This window comes from Cervus canadensis, chromosome 3 (genome assembly GCF_019320065.1).
Source record: "Cervus canadensis isolate Bull #8, Minnesota chromosome 3, ASM1932006v1, whole genome shotgun sequence".
Taxonomy (NCBI): Eukaryota; Metazoa; Chordata; class Mammalia; order Artiodactyla; family Cervidae; genus Cervus; species Cervus canadensis.
The window spans coordinates 91,536,901-91,557,392 of NC_057388.1; the positions used below are offsets into that span (position 1 = coordinate 91,536,901).

The following is a 20,492-nucleotide window of genomic DNA, read 5'->3' on the forward strand; positions in this document are numbered from 1 at the left end:
CTTGACATAACAGTAAAAACCTTACTAGTCTAACAGGAGTATAAGAAGAATAGTAATAATGTACTTGTAATGGAGTAGTAGCAATGGAGAAAGAATTTTTTGATAAAATTATATGTGAAGAAAATATGCAAGACTATGTGATCTAAAGAGGAAAGATCTGTCTAAATTCAACACATACCCCCCAAATATAAAGGAAATGCAGAAGGATGGATTTATGAGAACCTCCATAAAATAAAAAACATTAAACAAAATGAACAAGCAAATGAAAAGAATACTAACCCCTAACAGTGAAATTAGTATTGCTCACATAAAAAGCACTTAAAAAATAAGCTCTCCATCCCCAAAAAGAGTCAAGAGAAAAACATTCAAGTGACACAGACTAGCAATCTGCACAAAAATGTACATAACACATTTTTTAAAAACCCACAAGAAATCAAAAATGAAAATTAAAATAAAATTCCATAATTCATCTATCAGATTTAAAAATATAAAATAAAAATAATACTGCCCAAGATACATGAAAAACATTCTCTTCAAGACACTGTTCGTCAGAATATAAATTGGCATAAGCATTTTAAAAATCAGTTTGACAAAATGTAAATAAGTTTGAAAACCGTACATATGCACTGAGATCTAAACACTCTACTTTTAGGACTTAAGTAATTATGGCAATATGCAAAGATATTCATGATAAGATTAATTAGAATTGCAAAGAAACAGAAACAAAAACCGATCTAACGGTTAAATTAAAATATACTCAAAATATACTAAGTAAAAAAAAGAAAAAGACTATAAACAGAAAGGGGAGTATGATCTCTTTTTTTGCAGGGAAGAAGAAATAAAAGAACAGAAGGATATTCAACAAAATGTCAACAGAGGTTATAGCAGGGTGATAAGCTTATGAGGGGTTTCTAATTATTTTTTTTCCTTACATTTCCCGTATTAAAAATAAACACACTTCGTAGTCAAAAGACAAAGGAGGGAATTTTCTGAGGTGAGGAAACAATTCTCCTTCTTGATTATGGTAGTTAGACAAGTGCATGCATTTGTCAAAACTCAAACAACACTGTATCGCAAAACAGTGAATTTAACAATATAAAATTTTTAAGTTAATCCAAATAAAGCATATTAAAATTTATGAAAATAATTTTATAAATATATATATATCTTTACTAATGTTAATTTGCTTATCAGTTAGTTAATTTCACTTCTAGGCATTTAATTTTAAGAAATACTAAGAAAAGCACACAAAAATTTATACCTAAGAAAACACTGCCAACATTATTTAAAGCAACAAAAAACTGGGAACAACAGAGGTGTGTGTATATAAGATATGGTCCAACAACAGGCTCTTTATTATAAAGACTTGAGTCTGGCCATAATGATCAAACATTGAGAGCCATTAAAAAATACTGCTTTAATAGAATAATTGATTTCTTTAACTCAAAATATTAAGGGGAGGGGAATGGTCACAAATTACCAGGTACACTAAATTCCTAATTTTGGTGAAGAAATGGGGGTGGGGGGGCAGAGAAGGGAAGGACAGGAAAAACTGAGCACCTAGTTATGTAGACACAGAAAAAGTGTAATATATACTGAGACGTTAACAGTGGATATGATATGCACAGTGGGATAGTTTTCTTACTTAGACTATTCTCTATTTTCCAAAATCTCTGTAATAAAGTTATATATCTTTAATCAAAAATCTTTAAACATTATTATCACATACATTTGTCTGTGATTATCAGATAGAAATCTAACATGGTACAAAAGACAAAAGAGTGAGTAATTAAGTGGCTAATACTAACAAACAAATTTAACAACTTGAGCAGTTATTTACAGCATGGAAAATTATTTTACCTAGTAAATGCTAAATGTATAAGGACTTGATTATCTCCCCATTCAATGCATGACATTACCAACCATGGTTCTTAAACCATTTACACTAAGTAATGTTGCTTTTGTTCACATAGTGCTGCACACTGAGATTTCTTTTTTAAGAAAAAAAATGAAATAGATATTCTATTATGGCTATTTAGAAAACATTAAGAATTCAGTATCACAACTATACAGCTTCGGCCTAAAAGAGACCACACTAACCACCAAATTTAATTTTGAAAGGTTGATTACCACCTAAATGAAAGATATGCAGAAACACCCACATCGTAAGATGTAATCCTTGGAATTTTGTTAAAGAAACACATCAAAAGCTGAGATATGCACACTAAAGACGAACCACCTCCGAAGGCCTGAAAACACCCAACCACAGGCTGACATCCCAGGTCTTTCTCTTAGACTGTCAACAGAATCAATAGCCTGAGATCTGCTGGGGAGAAGAACAGAGCCAGAAACACGGCCACACCACCTCAATGGCACACTGCTTTGAAACAGTTAATGTGAGGCTGGGAGAGAAAGTCACACAGCACGAACCTGGAAACTTAAATAAGCCTGGGATACACTGACTAAACTAATAGCTGCCGAGGATGAAGAGTCACACACGACTTAAGAAAAAGCGGTAAACCAACTGCAGGGAATGAAACTTCCACGTAGAACGGTCTGACAGATATGGAATCATTGTAAACGAACAAATGACAATGAAGAGGGTTACAACGTTATTCACTGTTACAGGAGGATCGTTTCTTAGGGGAAAAGATGGATATAAAAAATTTCCCCCACCGTCTCTGGTTCACTATTCCTTCTCAAGAAGTAACGTGTGCTGATTAGTCTTCAGATTCTGTTAGATTCTGGATAATGTGATTGGGCTTGAAAACATGACAGAAAGCGCCTAAATGGATCATTATGGAAAACTGGAGTGTGCCATATACAAGAGAAAGAAAATAAGGAAATCGAATTTTAAGAAACCCAACACATAAACATTTTGATGTTTGCACTCGGTGCTGGTAGCCAGATTCAAAATGAAGTACACAACGCGTACGTACTTCCTTAAAAGACTTTCCTCATTTCAGAAGAGACCTGAAGCTGTTAACAACAAATGATACAGTAAGTTAAGAGAAGTGAACACTGGGATTCCGTCTGTGACATAAAGATAGTTTGCATGTACCTTTCCATGTATGCTCCTAGAGAAATCTTCACAGTGACAGGTTCTGGGCATGGCAGCTCGGCCCTCTCAGGCCTGGCTGCTCCGGGAGGCTGAGATAAGGAACAGGGCACAGAGCACTGGCAACGCAGTGACATCATAATCACTCAGCTCCGAGCAAGTACTGTTACTTCACACATCACGTACGAGGCATGTGAGGGGAGAGCTGGTGCTATGGGAAAACTTACATATTTTAAATGACAAAGTTCTTTAAAGGCCAGGGTTCAATTTCAATACCTCAAGGTAGAAAACAAAGCAGGTATCAGCTCAATTTTCCATGGGAGGAGGTTATGAAGACAGAAATTACTAAAACTGAGAAAACGCAACAATTCTAAATCAATCTAAACAGGAAATCCCTGTAACTACACTTCTTATCGTTTTAAATCTTGTAAGAAATCTGATGCTTTTGAACTGTGGTGTTGGAGAAGACTCTTGAGAGTCCCTTGGACTGCAAGGAGATCCAACCAGTCTATCCTAAAGGAAATCAGTCCTGAGTATTCATTGGAAGGACCGATGCTGAAGCTCAAACTCCAATACTTTGGCCACCTGATGTGAAAAACTGACTCACTGGAAAAGGCCCTGATGCTGGGAAAGATTGAAGGTGGGAGGAGAAGGGGACGACAAAAGTTGAGATGGTCAGATGGCATCACCAACTCGATGGACATGAGTTTGAGTAAACTCCGGGAGTTGGTGATGGCCAGGGAAGTCTGGCATGCTGCAGTCCACGGGGTCGCAAAGAGTTGGACACGACTGAGTGACTGAACAAATCTAAAACACACATATAATAAACTGGGAAAGATTTAATCTTTCCCAATCATAAGGATAATCTGTGGTAGGCAAAAATCAATCTATGCATCTATCAACTCACACAGGCAAGTAAGAACAGAGAAAGGAGCTTTCTTCCACGTTAGCCCTACATCAAGCATGACACACAGGAAAATAAAACTACATGCTGACGCTAAGAGACAAAAAAAACCAGAAATATCTGAAGCGGCTGAACCATAAACTTATAAAGTAATATTACATTTAAAAACTGTAGAACATGATCACTGTGAATATCAATTAGCCGTAACAAAATAATTAAAGTGGCCATGTATTCAATTAGCTGAATACTAGACTTTTGTTACAAATGAGAAATTACATAGGGTTCACCGAGCTTTTGTCAAGTGGCATTAATAAACAAAGAGTTATACTCAAAGCCCTGGTTTCCAAACCACAGCAGGTGACCTTCAAAAGGGTAACTCATGCAAGTGAACCTCAACAATGACCAACCTATTATCAACTTGAGTATACCTTTCAGTGACTACTTAGAGGCATGAAACATAAGCTACGAGCAAACCCCAGCCTGAAATGTTATGTTCACCATCACAGTAAGAGCTGACAGAAGTTGAGTACAGACCAAGGCATGAAAGACAAAGACCATTCTTCTACCAGACTTCTTGATCCCAAGTTTGGAAGTCATACTCAATCTCCCAGGATTTGATTAAATCCACTTGTTTCTGTTTGTTTTGTCCCCAAAGGACCCTGCTCTACATGTCATATTGTCAACTTACTACTGAATGTGTCCCCTGTCTTTTGGGAGTGTATCTGCCTATTCTCTTGAAAAGAACAAAGGCAAAGATAAGTGGTCTTTCAAATTAAAAAGTAAACTAACAATGAAGTGAGGAGGTTGTTAGGTACACACATTTAGAACAGAAAGCAGCCTAGTAGTACTTTGCTTTAAATTTTTCCAGTAGTTCTCTCATAACATTTGTGCAGCTCATGCTACTTGACAAAAGCAGTGACATTAAGTGCTAGGTGAAATCACAAACAATTTTACAAGCTTTCTTCTATAGTTTTAGAGAGGGGAAAAAAACATTTTTAAATCACAGATTTACTTCCTCAGCTTTCCAGTGTAAGTCAGAACTTACCAGGACTATGACATACTTGGAAATCCACTCGGTGAGGGGTCAGGAGACCAGGACATCCATTTGAGCTCAGCTAAATCACCAGCTGACCATGCACTGACCCAGTCCAGACCCCTATCAAGTTTTAAAACACCTTCTGAATCTTCTTCCTTCATGTGGTTTTGCCATGTCATACCCTTGCTGCCTCTCACACTTTTACACCTAATCAAGCTTTCCACATGTCTCTCAGGGCACATATTTTTGACTTTGTCTTGTATTATACATGTTCACTTACCCACTGTTCCTATTGTCAACCTCAGACTTTCTCAGACAAGAAAAGAGACTTATTCCTCCCATAAGGACATGGTAGCCAAGATGAAATCAAGTGCACTGAGGGGAAGAGTTTGTAGGAGGTGAGTAGACACAGCTTCTGGGAAACAAATCTGTCGCAGCATGTGACATTACTTCAAAGTACGAGAACACCCTCAGTGGGATGGTATGTGTGCACATTACTTAGATGAAGCTCTGAACTCGGTGCTGCTGGTGTATTAGTCAAGAATGCACAATCCAGAAGTGATCAACAGGTAGTATTCTTACCAAAAACTTCACAATTTGGAAGCTTAAAACATTAGATATGGCTGCAACCAGGGCTTCACCTATCCATATCTTGATCAACAGTGATGCCTCGCTAGTTATGTTGGAAATGAGATTTTATTAGAGAAAATGGTTCACTAGCATGATAAATATCAGATGTTCTATTGGTAAAATGAAAGCTATCAAAAAGATGTAAGGTTAGTGAATGTATACAAAGATACTCCTACATCTGTTGTGCGAACAAGTTCTGAGAATATGAGTTATGAGAATAAGACCAGTAGTTCTAACTTTAGGAACAGCGCCTCAGGCTTGATCTCTGAACAGTCCTGTGTCCAGCCATTGGTTTAGGGCAGAGTCTCGCCTTCGACACTACAGACATTTGGGGCCAGATCACCCCTTGCTGCGGAGAGCTGTCCTGTGCACTGAAGAATGTTTAGCAGCATATCTGGCCTCCACGACGCCAGGAGCGCCCCCTGGCTCTTTAGCTGCAAAAGACAGAAACGTTCCCAGACAGTGCTCCCTGTCTCCAGGAAGGCCAAACTGGCACCAGTTGAGAACCACTGGTTTAAAAGGACTGCTAGTTGTCTGAGGCCAACAGGTGAACAATCCCTGCAAAGAGCACCTAAAAGAACAGACAACTGGGACTCCGTTGAGTTCTACAGATGAGTTGAATGAAGCATTCTGTACCTGCTTGCTAATAAATTTCTATTGAGTAAATGCCTACATGTATGGTAGGTAGAACAGGGCTAGAGACTTGATCACAGTGTAACTCGGTTGTAGGGTTGCCTGAAGGGTATAATGTAGAAAAGCAAGGTATATAAAGTAGTTAATCATCTTCCAGTTAGAGAAGAAACTGGAAGTTTCAACGTTTTTTTAATTACATAGAAAAGGCACAAAACAGGTTCTATCTTTTGTATGGCTCCCTGTAACAACAGAATCGATGCCCATGTAACATAAGATTTTGAATCTATGTGACCAATGTTCAGTTCAGGCAGAACTGGTGAGCACTGGTGCTGGAGGTTTAACATTTGTTCTTCCTGGGAAGTGACAATGCCAGGCCTATTGTTAAATATTTTATACAGCATTCCTAAGAACAGGCATGTTATGATTTTACACAGTTTCACATTACAAAGCAACGTGATATTTCAACATGAAGTCTCAACATGAAAGGTGCTGAAACATATCACCTCATCAGCTCAGTATCATATATTCCGTGCTCCTCTCAAAACAGCCATTTAAAAAGAGAAAACACATCAAGATACCCAACACATAGAAAGAGTAAATAAACGCGGAGGCAAAAGGGAAATGAACTGCTAGGGTTTCAGAGTTCTCAGATGTGTAGTTTTTATTTTCTCTAATGACACTAGCTTATGCTCCTCTATGACTATGGTGGACCAAGTGAATGCAAACATGCATGGTCCAAAAGACCATGTGTAACTAAGATTCAGCAGCTGCATAAAAACAAAGTTCCAGAAACCCAAGTTCTACAAAATATATAAGAACTCTCTGTCAGAGAATTGTTAGTATTACGCTCAGAAACTTTAAAGATAAGAATTATATTTCAAAGAGGAAAATGTGGTTAAAAAGGGTCATATTTAATAAAACTATATGACTATAAGGACTGAGAGCAGGAAGCTTTTATTATCAAATTCAGCTGCAGATCAGATTGGTGTTATAAGCCACTGAATGTGACCATTACATGTAAAGGCAGAGTGGTTTCTCTCCAGACCACAGCTGATACAGTGGAGGTATTTGGAATTCGTAACCTAAGTCACAATTATATTAAATTGTCTCTACTTCTTATTCCATATTGTAGGGAATAATACTTCCATTTCCAAGCACTTACAAATAATCTTGTTTTACCATAGAGATTAAAATCTCAGAGGCACTCTAACACAGAGATGCTAGTTAAGCTGTACTATCTGTGCCACGGTATTTGGTGTCACTGATCTGACAAATAAATTGGACAACAACATGGAGACAATTACTGCACAACTTCTGAATTCCTTTTCTTTGTATTAACTTGTATCTCTTCAGTTTAAATTTGGGTTTAATGTTCACACGATTGAAACCAATTTGCCAGAGTCAATCTCTCCTATTGCAATCTACTTCACATTTGGGGCTGAAAAAAACATCCAGAGACCATCCAGCTCATTTAAGAGGAAGTAAGAGGCTTCAAAGTCCCTGGTGTCAGAGGGAATTCTTTGAGGTCAGGGAGAAAGTTGGTTCTTGGACCCCTGCCTCTTGGCAGCAGTGCACATACCATCACTATCTAACCTTATTTCATGTTGGTTTGACTTTAAGGGAAGACAACGTAAAGATGACCAGTCAAACACTGGTAGTCACATTTCAGCAGTACTCAACATAAAGAGTGGAGAAGGCAATGGCAACCCACTCCAGTACTCTTGCCTGGAAAATCCCATGGACAGAGGAGCCTGGTAGGCTGCAGTCCATGGGGTCACGAAGAGTCAGACACGACTGAGCAACTTTACTTTCACTTTTCACTTTCATGCATTGGAGAAGGAAATGGCAACACACTCCAGTGTTCCTGCCTGAAGAATCCCAGGGACGGCGGAGCCTGGTGGGCTGCCGTCTATGGGGTCGCACAGAGTCGGACATGACTGAAGCGACTTAGCAGCAGCAGCAGCAACATGAAGAGACTTTTTACCAGTTAATGGAGAATAGCCTGCAAATGTCTTCAAAACCACCTATGTAGCTTATCACAGTTCAGTTCCTCTGGGATGCAGATGCTGAGATAGAATCAGAAGTAGAAGAAATTTATTAGGGGGAAGGATAAAGCGGCGGGGCAGAAGGAGACAGGGAGAGTCTTCTATGATGCTGCAGGTTTGACACCTGTGATGGGAGACAAGGAAGGAAGCAACAGTGCAGCTCTGAGAAAACCTCAGTCGGCCAATGGGGAGCCCCAGAGCAGAGACTGCCCACGAAAGGGATTCTGAGTCAAGCAGAAAGACCCAGCTCCAGAATCCACGCCATGCACTGTCAGTCAAGGCTGCAGTGGATCCCAGGTTTTTGCTAACTGAACTCTGACAGCAGGCTCTCCCATAAAGGAAGAGCTGACAGGTGCACTCCCCAGGGCAGCCACATCACCTGATTTGCCATTTAACACAAAATAAAGGAGGACAAACAAGGAACTCTGAGCAGGTCTTCAACTTTGGCTTCCAGTTCAAACAGGAAGTAAACCAGCAAGCAAAAACGCTGTTCTATCTGCTGCTTTGTAACAATTCACTTTAGAAAGGCTTCACTTGTGCAGGCCAGGCAGAGTAAATCCAAATAGACTTGGGGGATACAATTCGATCCAGAAATTCTGTATGGTAGGAAAAGCTACAGAACAGTCTTCAGACAACTCAAGTTCTAATTCCAGAATGGCTGCTAACTCATGATCACGGGCAGGTTAGCCTTTGGGGGTTTCTTCTTTGCAAAGTTAAGGGGATGGGCTAAATAGTATCTAAGAGCCCTTAACATCTGCATTTCATGCATTACATTTACCACAACATTTCTTCCATTATTCATTTTGAATCTACTCTACAGCTAGGCCAGAGGAAATTCCACAAATGCGTATGTTCTACTGCCAAATGGCCAGGATGCTACAAGCACACATGAAACGACATTTGGAAATAATCACGTGGACATGACCCCTGGCTGCCAGGGGCAGACGCTGTGCGGCAGCAGCGCAGCCCCCTCTCTGCCTGACTTGGCACCGCTGGTGGGTTTGCAGCTACTGGTGAAGCAACAGGGACTTCACCGGCTCTCTGTCACTCCGCAATATTCACTGTGCTGCTTCTTGAACCTGCCACCACCTGGCCAATTCAAAAAGGTAGGATGGAGGGTGAAACGGGCCACTTTATAAAATAATTTCACTACACTGTTGCTAACCAAATCACAATCGCTCTCGTTTTCTACCAACAAAAGACTAAGTTCAGAAAACTGGGCATCCTCATCTCATTCACAGGGCTTTAAAGAGGACAGTACAGTGGAACTACATCACATGCACACTTAGCTTATGCAACTCCAACTACTCAGGTTAAAGAGCAGAAAGAGGAAAGTTTAACTCATGCATAGGATCCCCCCATTTCAGAAGCCCAGGCCAGCTCTACACTCGGCTTGTCTCATGTTTCACATGCCCCAACTCTTTCCAGAGAATGAAATGCTAGGGGTTCTAGAGAGTTTTCATTCACAAAATCCTTAACTGAAAGCCAACACTTCATCTAGTGCTCAAAGAAACCTACTAACTCAGTAATGGAAGAAAGACAGCAATGCTGGACTCCCAAGAGAAAATCTGAACAAACGGAATCTTGGCTTCACATGTGGATTTTTTTTTAAGCTTTATTAAGGTATAATTGGCAAATAAAATTCACATGCTGGTGTTAAAACTAAATTCTTAAGCAAGATGTGACTCCACTGTACACCCAGAAACAATGAAACTGTAAAAGTATTAAAAGGATAAAAATTATATTTTAAAATAGCCTTATCAGTGGTCACTGGTAATGAAAGTATGAAGGAATACCTGGCCCTTCAAGACATCCCATTTTCCCCCAAAGCTAATGAGGGAATTTAAAAAAATCTTCAGCCTCTATATGAAGTCGGCAGATGAATGGATAAAGATGTGGTGTATACACACAGTGGAATATTTCTCAGCCATAAAAAAAGAATGAAATCATGCTATTTGCAGCATCATGGGTGGATCTAGAGATTAACATACTAAGTGAAGTAAGTCAGACAGAGAAAGACAAATACCATATGATATCACTTATACAGGGATTCTAAAGGGAGAAAAAAAAAAAAAGACTTAGATTAACTTATTGCCAAAACAGAAAGAGACTCACAGACATATATAACAAAGTCATGATTACCAAATAGGAAAGCAGGGTGGGAGGAGGGATAAATTTGGAGGCTGAGATTAAAATACATACACTACTATGTATAGATAATCAACAAGGACCTACTGTATAGCATAGGGAACTATATTCAATATTGTGCAATAACCTGTAAGGGAAAAGAATCTGAAAAAAAATGTATATACCACTGGACCACTGTGCTGTACACCTCACATTTACGTGATACTGTAAATCAACTACACTTCAGTATAAATAAATACACACGTATGTGCATAGAATCTTTAGCCTCTGTATGAAGCCTCCAGTTCAACTGACCAAGGAAAAGAGGTTAAGAGGTGAGATCACAGGAATAAATAGTGATAAACTCAAGCTTGAACAAAGCAAGAAGGGAATGAAGTCCTACAGGGGAATGGAAAGAAAAGAATGAACCCAAAGCATAAATCATCCAGCTGGAAGACAAGAGAGGAGACAGGAGAGTATGTAAATAAGCCACTTCAGTTCCTGGAGCTGGTGCAGCAGGATGAAGAAACAGCCATTACTGGCCATCACAGGGGCCATGCCGAACCAGACTTCTTTCTGACTCATACACTGAGCCAAGCTAGCTCAGACTTAGCTTTGTTCTCACCCTTATTTGTACATTGGTATAGAAGGACCATATAAAGCAGAGAACTCTGGAATCAAAATTCCAGAATTCCTTGGTACACCGGTGAGCACCTCTCATCAGAGACTTGTTAACAAGAAACTGAAAAATAGACATAACCAAAATGTCAACTTACAATTTTTAACATCCTGAATCACTTTTAAAGACGTAAAACTATATAATCACATTAGGAAAGCCTCATGACACAACAATGAAACCACATCACGAAGAGTCACTATACCCACTTTGCTTATTTGCTTACTTATTCATTTCTTTTTATAGTTAAGGAAACAGTTGCAGACAAGAGTTTCCCTGAAATTTACAACCGGAAGAGTTGTGTCATGAAAACAATTTCTGACCCTTCCCACTAGAGCTCCTGAAGTAGACCCCACTGCAGGTTTGGACCCAAGAAATAAAAATGAGCCATGTGATTTTTTATTGGTTTTGCCTGCTGGGAAGTCAGAATATTATTAGCTACTTGACATGATATCCTGTCTGCTTTAAAGTTATGGCTATCATTTTAATTATATATTATCTTTCTGGCTTAACAATCATCCTCCTGTGAGTATGGTTTTCACTCATCCATCATTTGATCAGATGCTAGAAAGCTCCTAGCAACAGTACAGACTGAGAAGCTAAGTGATCAGACGCCAGCTCAGAGGAAAGTGACCCCCACCCTCAAAGCTTCTTAAACCAAATACACGTAAAATGATGATCTTAATGACCAACCATGAAAGACATCTGATGCTGTACTTAGCAGCTACCAAAAACACTCAGACCAAAAAAAAAGAAAAAAAAAAAAAACACTCAGACAAAAGGAGAAAGAGTCATATACATTTGAAGTAGGAATGTACCTCCCAAATTCAGGTTAATTCTGGGACAGCTCTACTCTCATTAGATGACAAAGCTAGTTAGTCACAATTTAAGAGTAGAGTACAGGTTATCTTAAGTTAAAAGCTATATATGGAGCTTCTAAGATGCAATTCCTTTCTAGCGGTGTTTACTATCTGGAATAAGCACTGCAAAGTGGACAAAGATATTACTGACAACTCAAAAACAGCTGCATGAAAATATACTGAAAATAATAGATATATATGTTAAGCATAAACAACAAGATGTGTAACTTATTTAGTATGGTAAAGAAACAGTCTGAGGAAAGCTCAGCCTTGGTCCTTTAAAAATTTACAATATTAGCAGCTTTTCTATTTTTTAAAGCATTTTGTGATCCCTGCCATTTGTCACCTTGCACAGAATATTCTGGGCTACAGTAAAGAATCCATGCTTCTCTTCTAACCGAACTAAAAAGACAGCCTGTTTGCTTTGAAAAATGGCTACCACCTGCTATTAATCTGAAACTGAAAACAAGCAGTGTAATGACATTTAGCAAGTTAACATCCCCCTCCACGACTTTCCTGAAAGAAGAGCATAAGTGACATTCCATAATCTTCTCAAAAATAAAAATAATTCTCAGAAGTAGGTTTTTATTTTACTAATAATAAACTGAAAATGACACATGAGATTATTAAAACCAGACATGGTGCTCCCGCAGCGTGACAAGACCGGTTTAAGCGCTGTAGGAATTCCCTCCCAGGTCCCCCCATCTTTTGCCTTTATTCTTTCACTCTGGTGTCAGATGAATACAAGCAGTAATGATGATACGATCAAGGAAGAACTGACAACTGGCTGAATGTGTGTAAAAAGACTGTTTAGCTGGTCTTTGCAACAAGCCATCTTTTGTCCTGCAGGAGCTTTCCTGCACCTGAGGTAGCCTGAACCTTCAAGAGATGAAATGCAACAAAATCGTTAATTGATCTATTCTCCAAAGAGTTCCTGGAACACTTTGGAGAATTTTTCCAATCTGTTTGATAGAAAGACCTGGCCGCCAACTTACTAAGTTCTAACTAAGCATACAGCATGACCTAAGCAGACTACACACAATTCATGACCATTCATAAATGAGCCTGGGGCATTCTGAAAAAAACCAAACCCTATACACGCTACTGTGTTCTGTTAAATGCTAACACAATTCACCTATGGGAAGAACAAAATAAACTTAATGTCTCTATTCATTTATTTGACAAGCACTCGATGAAACCTATTTATGAAGATCCCGCGCCACTGCACTAGATGGGAGAGCACAGTGAGTGAGTGAGCCAGCTGCATCTCACTCAGTGAGCATCAGTCACAGTCCTACAGCTCCAGTTTACATACAGAGTTATAAAACTAGCAACAATCCATTCCTGTCCACAGATGCTGTGTTTTTCTGGAACTTACAGAGTGGGGTGGAGAGCAGCCCACAGGTTGTATAAACAAACAGCCATAATAAAAGACAATATATGATAAGGACAGTGAATGCTGCAAGGGAAATAAAAGATCTGATCAGCTGGACTGGAACTTGAAAACTGGATGAGTAGCATTTAGACGGGCAGAGACTGAGTCAAAGGCCATAGCAAGAAAGGGGACAATCAAGAGAGGTCCAGAGGAGGGGAGACAGGAGGCCTCCGCAGGAGTATCAGTTGAAGAGGGAATTACAGTAAGAGGGCCAGAAAGTAAGTGGAAACTGGGCTGCAGGAAGACTTAATTGTCTGGCTAAGAGGTCTGGACTTCATCCTGTAGGCCATCAGGGGGCCTCTAAAGGTTTTTGAGTGCAATGAACACAGCATTTTAGGAAGATTAATCTTGGTAAATACGATGGACTAGAAAGAGGGGAGAATGCCAGTGGGGGAACCATTAAGGGGGCGACTGAAAGGATCCAGGTGTGAATAATAGAAGCCCACATGTGCTGAATGGCAGTTATGTTTCCACCAGCACTTTCTAAACATCGTCCAAAGTAAATGTACAAATTTTAGTGAGAGGAGAGCAAACTACAAAACTGAAAGAGCAAATCATGCTCTACAACATAGCGGGGGGAACATGTGAGAATTAACACAACGCATACTGCTGGCCATGCACGGACAATCTCCGAGAAATAACCACTGACACCTTGTAATGTGGAAATATTCATACATTTAAGATGTCACACACTCTATTCTAAAACAAGAGAGGAAAATATAACTGATCAAAGAGGAGGAAAATTAGGATATATCATGAGGTATTAGGAATTTTTTTTTTTATTGAGGTATAGTTGACATACTCGTTCCAGGTATACAACACAATGATTTAATATTTGCACCTATTGTGAAAGAATCACAATAAGTCTAGTTAACATCCTTCATCACACTTAGTTACAACATTCTTTTTCCTTGTAATGAGAACCTTTAAGACCTACTCTCTTAGCAACTTTCAAATATACAATACTATATTATTAACTGCAATCACCATAGGAATTATTTTCTTTGACCAACAGTGTCAGTACATGGTTGAAAATCTGGTATTTGAGAGAATTATGCTGTCATCACATGGGAAAATAATCGAGAGGTTTCCTTATGTCCAGTACTAATGCACTTCCATCACAAAGTTCAAATATGCTACAGTCTGACACTAAGTGTAAGTCCTTTACCCTAAACAAAAGACTAGTATATAAAACCCTCAACCTTAGAATAATGTAACTCTCACATAGACGTGAATTTCAGAATGTCTTAATTTTAATATTTCTGCAGGTATCTCACTGAGATGTTGTTTAGCATGCCACCTTTAAAATGTGAATCAAGGTAACCCATATTCCATTCTCAACTGATGCTTTAAAGGCGTCCTTTAATATCAGATGTTAAGGGCATCCTTTAATATCTTTGGTTTCTAAGGTATGGTTTAAAAAGTTAAAATTCTAGACTCTCCTTAAATTAAGAGATGAATCTTTTCAATGGATAGCTAGGATGCCCCAGGAAATGGGTCAAGAGCATAAACCTTTGTCCTGGATGTTGGGCCTTGGCCAGACTGCCTCATTTAGGCTTATATAGACAATTTAATAAAATGGAAGACAGATCCAAGGCACAGATGTCTGAAGTCAGAAGTTTGGGGAGAGCAGCTTCTAGTGACAATATTAATAAAAACTAATAACTGCATAACACTTAAAGAGTTGATAAACTTCTTCCACATTCATAATGTTTAATTCTCAGAACACTAGGAAATTTTGTAAAGCAATTATCCTTCAATAAAAAAAAAATTAAAAAGAAAAAAAAAGAAATACAATTTAAAAGAAAAGCAGCAATGAGCAAAACCAGGTCTAAAACTATAAATTCTATAAAACAGAATTTTAAAAAAACAAAAACAACACCAAGACTAAATTAAGTTCTCAAAGCTACACCTAGCATAGACAGAAATAGTAAAATAAGCAAACCCTGTCAAAATTACCACCCCCATTTTACAGCAGAGCACTCCAAGGGTCACAGAAGTGAAATGAACTGGCCAAATTACATGGCTGATAAATGGTCAAGATGGCTTTTAATCAACCACTTCTTCATTATTATACAACTACCTCTATCACCTTCTCTACAAAGCCATGCAAGGCTCTACCGACCACTCCCTTTTATAAACCCTCCTGGGCCCAAGCAGTCGAGAGTAAACGATTCACTTGGCAGCAGCTATGGAGAAACTCCCATGTATGAGGCACTGCAGAGAGGGCAGCTGCTTAGGGGTGTGTTAGTCAGGTTTCTCCAGACAAACAGAGCCAAGGAGATATATATACATACATGTATGTATCTCAAAGAAGAGATTTATTATTGGAACTGGCTCACACAGTTATGAAAGCTGAGAAGTCCCACAATCTGCTGTCTGCAAACTGGAGGACCAGGAGAGTCAGTGGAGTAGGCCTGAGAACCAGGGGAGCTGCCGGGGTAACCTGCAGTCTCAGGCCAAAGGTATGAGAACACAGGGAGGGTGCTGGTTAGGTCCTGGAGGCCCAAGAACCAGGCCCAAGAACCTTCGAGTGCAAGAGAAATGGATGTCCCAGCTCAAGAGGAGAGGGAATTTGCACTTTTTTCACCTTTTTGTTCAATGCAGGACCCCAGCGGATGGTACAAAACCCACCCATGTTGGGGCAGACCTCTTTCGTAGTGTACTAAATAAATGTGCTCACCCCTTTTGGAAACACCCTCATAATACACACTCAGAAGTAACATTTTATTAGCTACCTGGGCAACTGGTAGGCCAGGCAAGCTCACACATAATATTAACCACCACAGGGCAGGAGCAGGATGAGAAAATGATCAGACACAGGTTTACCTGCTAAAAAAAAAACTTGTATCAAGAAATAACATAAGCATATAAGTAACTATAAAGATGAAAATAAAATGTGTTGACTAAACTCCTTGAGGGCAGGGCATGTGTCCCCTGATGGCCACATGGCCAGAGACTGGCAAGTATGTAACAGAGGTTCGATATAGGTTTGATGGATGGATGGATGGATGGAAGGATGGAAGGACAGTTGGGTGCTAAGGTTTCCCCTGGCTCCCATAATGTCTATATAGTTCAGCATCCTGACAGGCACAGGGAGGTTTAGCTAAAGCATACTCTTTATTCCTTGACTTTCTATTCTTAGAAATTACCGGCATTTCAAGGATTGGATTTGTGACAGGGAAAGGTAAAAGGCATAGAAAGGCACGTGCCTTTGACAGAGAAAGGCATGTTTCTGGAATTCCCCATTGTAGTTCTGTCTCCTCATTTAATACTACTCATTTCTCCGGTCATTTTCTCGATCTCACTTGTTCCAAGAAATGGGTCTAAGCTGGCAGCTACTATGTCCATTCCTCTTGATCCAACCTGACCCCCGTTAGCACTCTGAACGTAACAACTGCACGCATCCAGAACACTTCTGCAGGACGGCAGATGGACGCAGGTGTGTCGCCATTCCTGACCGCCGTGCCCTTGGCAGAGGTGACTCAGCCATCAACACTCTGGACTCACTGAGTCTGAATGGAGCTACACAATCCGCCCCCTGCAGTGCTCTAGAGGCAGGCACTGCCCATCACTGGAACTGGCGACAGTTTGTTAGACTACGATATGGCCGTCAGACACGCTATGGGTGAAGGAAGAGTGATTCAAGCTGAAGACGAACTTAACAGACAACTAAGAGAGGTCAAGGAGAATCATTAAGGGGCTATGATGCAACCACAGACTAGGCCACGAGGCAGCACAGAGGATTCTGGGCCATAAAGAATCAAGAGTTAGAAAGGCATGGAGAAGACGGGCAGACAAGCTGGAGAACGTGGGAGCTCTCACAAGCTTTTGGGAACATTCACCCAGAAGGAGCAGCAGGTAGCCGCAGCTGAGAAGAAGAGGAGCGGACATCAGGTAAACACGGGGTTGGAAAAGGACAACCCTGACACACCTTCAAGCAGGAGGAGCCATTCACAGGGCGGAAGCATGGCCAGGAAGCCTACAGAGCTGGCAGGAAGAGGGCAGATGGGGACAACCTCCATGGCTGTTTCATTCTTTCTCCTCTGGTGTTTTCTTTTGGACTTTTTGCCATAGGCTTCCCCTCTCTTATCTATCTCTCCACTTACCAGGAACAACTTCTGTCTCTCTCGTTCTCTTTGTTCATTTCCTCTTCTTCATTTTGACTCCCTCACTTTTAATCCTTGCCCTTAGCTAAAAATGTACGTGACCTGTTACAGGGGTGTTTTGTTTGTTTTGTTTTAAAGTTCAAAAGAGGTCAAGTTGAGTATTTCATATTTCTGACTCTAAAAATCCCTAAGCATTAATCGTATACCCACCACCTTACTGGTGGTCGGATTTCTTTTTGTTCTCTCCAGATGATTAATGGCATTTTAGAGAAAATCTTCTCTATTCCTTTTTTTGTTTGTTTTATTGGAGTATAGTTGAAATACAGTGTTGTGTTAAGTTTCTGGTATACAGCAAAGTGAAATCAGTTGTACGTGTACATATATCCACTCTTCAGATTCTTTTCCCATATAGATAATTACGGAGTATTGAGAAGAATTTATATATCTATAAGCTCCCTGGGTCCTTATTAGTTACTTATTCTATATATGGTAGTGTGTATATGTCAATACCAATCTCCCATTTATCTCTTCCCCCTTTTCCTCCTGGTAACCGTAAGACTCATTTTTACTTCTGTAAGTCTACTTGCTATTACAAATAAGTTCAAAATTCCCCAATCCTGATTCAGCAAACACATTCTCAGTTCTCTTAATAGTTGCTCATATTGCTGCCTCACTAAATTTTTTAATTAATTCTCTATTTTTTTTACTCTTTGAGGATGAGGAATGAAAAGCACTAAGGATACATTATAGCTGGCGCATGTAAAACTTTGGTGCTTTGTGGTGAGATATAAAAAACTAAATTTTCACAGAAAGTAAAATGTTCTCTGGTAAGCCAAACTTAGCACTGTCATTCTGGAATCTCACACTGCACAATTAACACATATGGGTAACAGTCCAGTGAATTCCTGAGTCTCCCTCTGAAAGATTTCTAAGTCTCTTGTCTGATGACCTATTTTTCTAATTATTCCCCAATGATCTAGTTGAATATTACTTCTTATCCCTGAATTTCAGATACTTCTAACTTTGAAATCCATCATTTCCTCTTCCATTCTTCATTCTAATAAGTTTACTGCTGTCTGGGGTCTACCATTAAAATGTTCTTTTGCAGAATTAGGAATAATAACCAAATCACTCCCTGGGAAAGGATATAAGCTGATAAAAGTGAAACTTTGTTGCAAAGCCTCTGTCTGCCTAAATATACTGTTTTCTACCACCATTCTTTATTTTCCCTGTAGAATGAAAAGAACATGGTAGGAAATTATTTACAATAAAGTCTAAGTATATAATTTACTTTGAGACTATTCCAATGCTACAGGCTGCATCCAAGTTTACAATCCCACTATTGTTAAAAAAAAAAAAAGAGTAAAATCAATATACATAACTGTAGAACTTTGCACTTCGTTAACTAGTTTATTATTCTAAACGTGGACAGAATCTTAAAACTGTTCTACAGAATTCCACAGAGAAGATTACCCTATAGACTTTCCTTCTACCAGAACTAGTTCCTGTCTTTCAACTAAATCCCTCCTGCTGAAATTGAATCCTTAAAAAAAAAAAAAAAATTAATCTCATACTCAGATGTAGCCAGAAAAGAGCCAGTAGTAATCCTCCATATAATACTTCAGCACATACTAGGGGAAAGTAATCTCCCTCAACATTCTCCTCTTTTAACTAAATATCTGTATTACATAGGAAAATATCTTTTTATCCAACTTTTCAACTGCAATGTGGATCTTTGCTTTATGTTATTCAAACTCTACATCCATCTCATCATTTTTCAGTCACTCAGTCATGTCCTACTCTTTGTGACCCCATGGACTGCAGCACGCCAGGCTTCCCTGTCCTTCACCATCTGCCGGAGCTTGCTCAAACTCATGTCCATCGATCAGTGATCCCATTCAACCAACTCATCCTCTGTCATCACCTCCTCCTGCCCTCAATCTTTCCCAGCATCAGGGTCTTTTCTAATAACTCAGCTCTTCGCATCAGGTGGCCACAGTATTGCAGCTTTGACTTCACCTTCCAATGCAGGGGGGACAAGTTCGATCCCTGGTCAAGAAACTAAAATCCCACGTGTCTTGGTCAAAAAACCCAAACATAAAACAGAAGCAATACTGTTAAAAAAAATTCATTGAAGACTTTTTAAAAGTGTTCACTTCTTAAGAAAAAAAAAGTTAACTGGAAGCTCTCTTTTCCTGCTAGCTGGAATTTATCCAAAGAGAATTTGGACTGCTGAAAGTGTGCTGAGTCTGAGCTAGAAATTACAACCCCCCCACAACAGACAAACAAAATAAACTTTCCTCTAGAACAGCCAACAGTAGCTCACATTGGAAGTAAGGGGGAGAGTTGCTCACTCCTGTTTTCCTCCTTCCGGTCCTGGGCTCTGATGGTGGGAGCTCACCTCAGCAGGAAATCAGTGGGGTAAACTCAGCAAACAGATAGTATTTTCATCATGAATGTTTCTTTGACTTGGCACTGCTCTGAGCCAGAGCCATTCCGTAATACCTTTTTATATACAAAATCCTGTGATGTGGGCTAACAGTAAGTCTGAACACTCAAGTGATACATTCCATACACCTTTCAAAGAAAGACACTTTTAAGTCCTCTCAGTCCATTCATTTATTTTATCCTTTGAAACCTGAGGTGGGGATTTCCTGATCAAATAGTACATTCTCTAGAAAAATGCTATCTTCATGCTAAGCATTTCCTGCCCTCTTTCTACAAAGTGATCCTGTTATGAAGACGTCATCACAACTGCATTGCTAATTTCTTTATCTGCCCCTACAAAAGTTTAGTTCTCCAAAGCAGCCTTGAAATTGAAGTGCCTATGAAGTGTCAGGTACTGTTGGGTGCCAAAGAGAGAGTTCTACTTAGTCTGATGGCTTTCCAATTCAGGCAGCAGTTCTTAAGCATTAAAGTGCAGAGAACACCCAGGATACTTCTTAAAGGTATAAACATCTTGGCTCCACTTACAGAGAT

At 39.5% G+C, this 20,492-nt stretch overlaps 1 protein-coding gene across 2 annotated transcripts in view; it reads right to left on the reverse strand.

The window, feature by feature from the left end:
* Nucleotides 1–20,492, reverse strand: part of CHCHD3 (coiled-coil-helix-coiled-coil-helix domain containing 3) — a 283,851-nt gene that overhangs the window by 108,766 nt on the left and 154,593 nt on the right. The window lies entirely within an intron of this gene.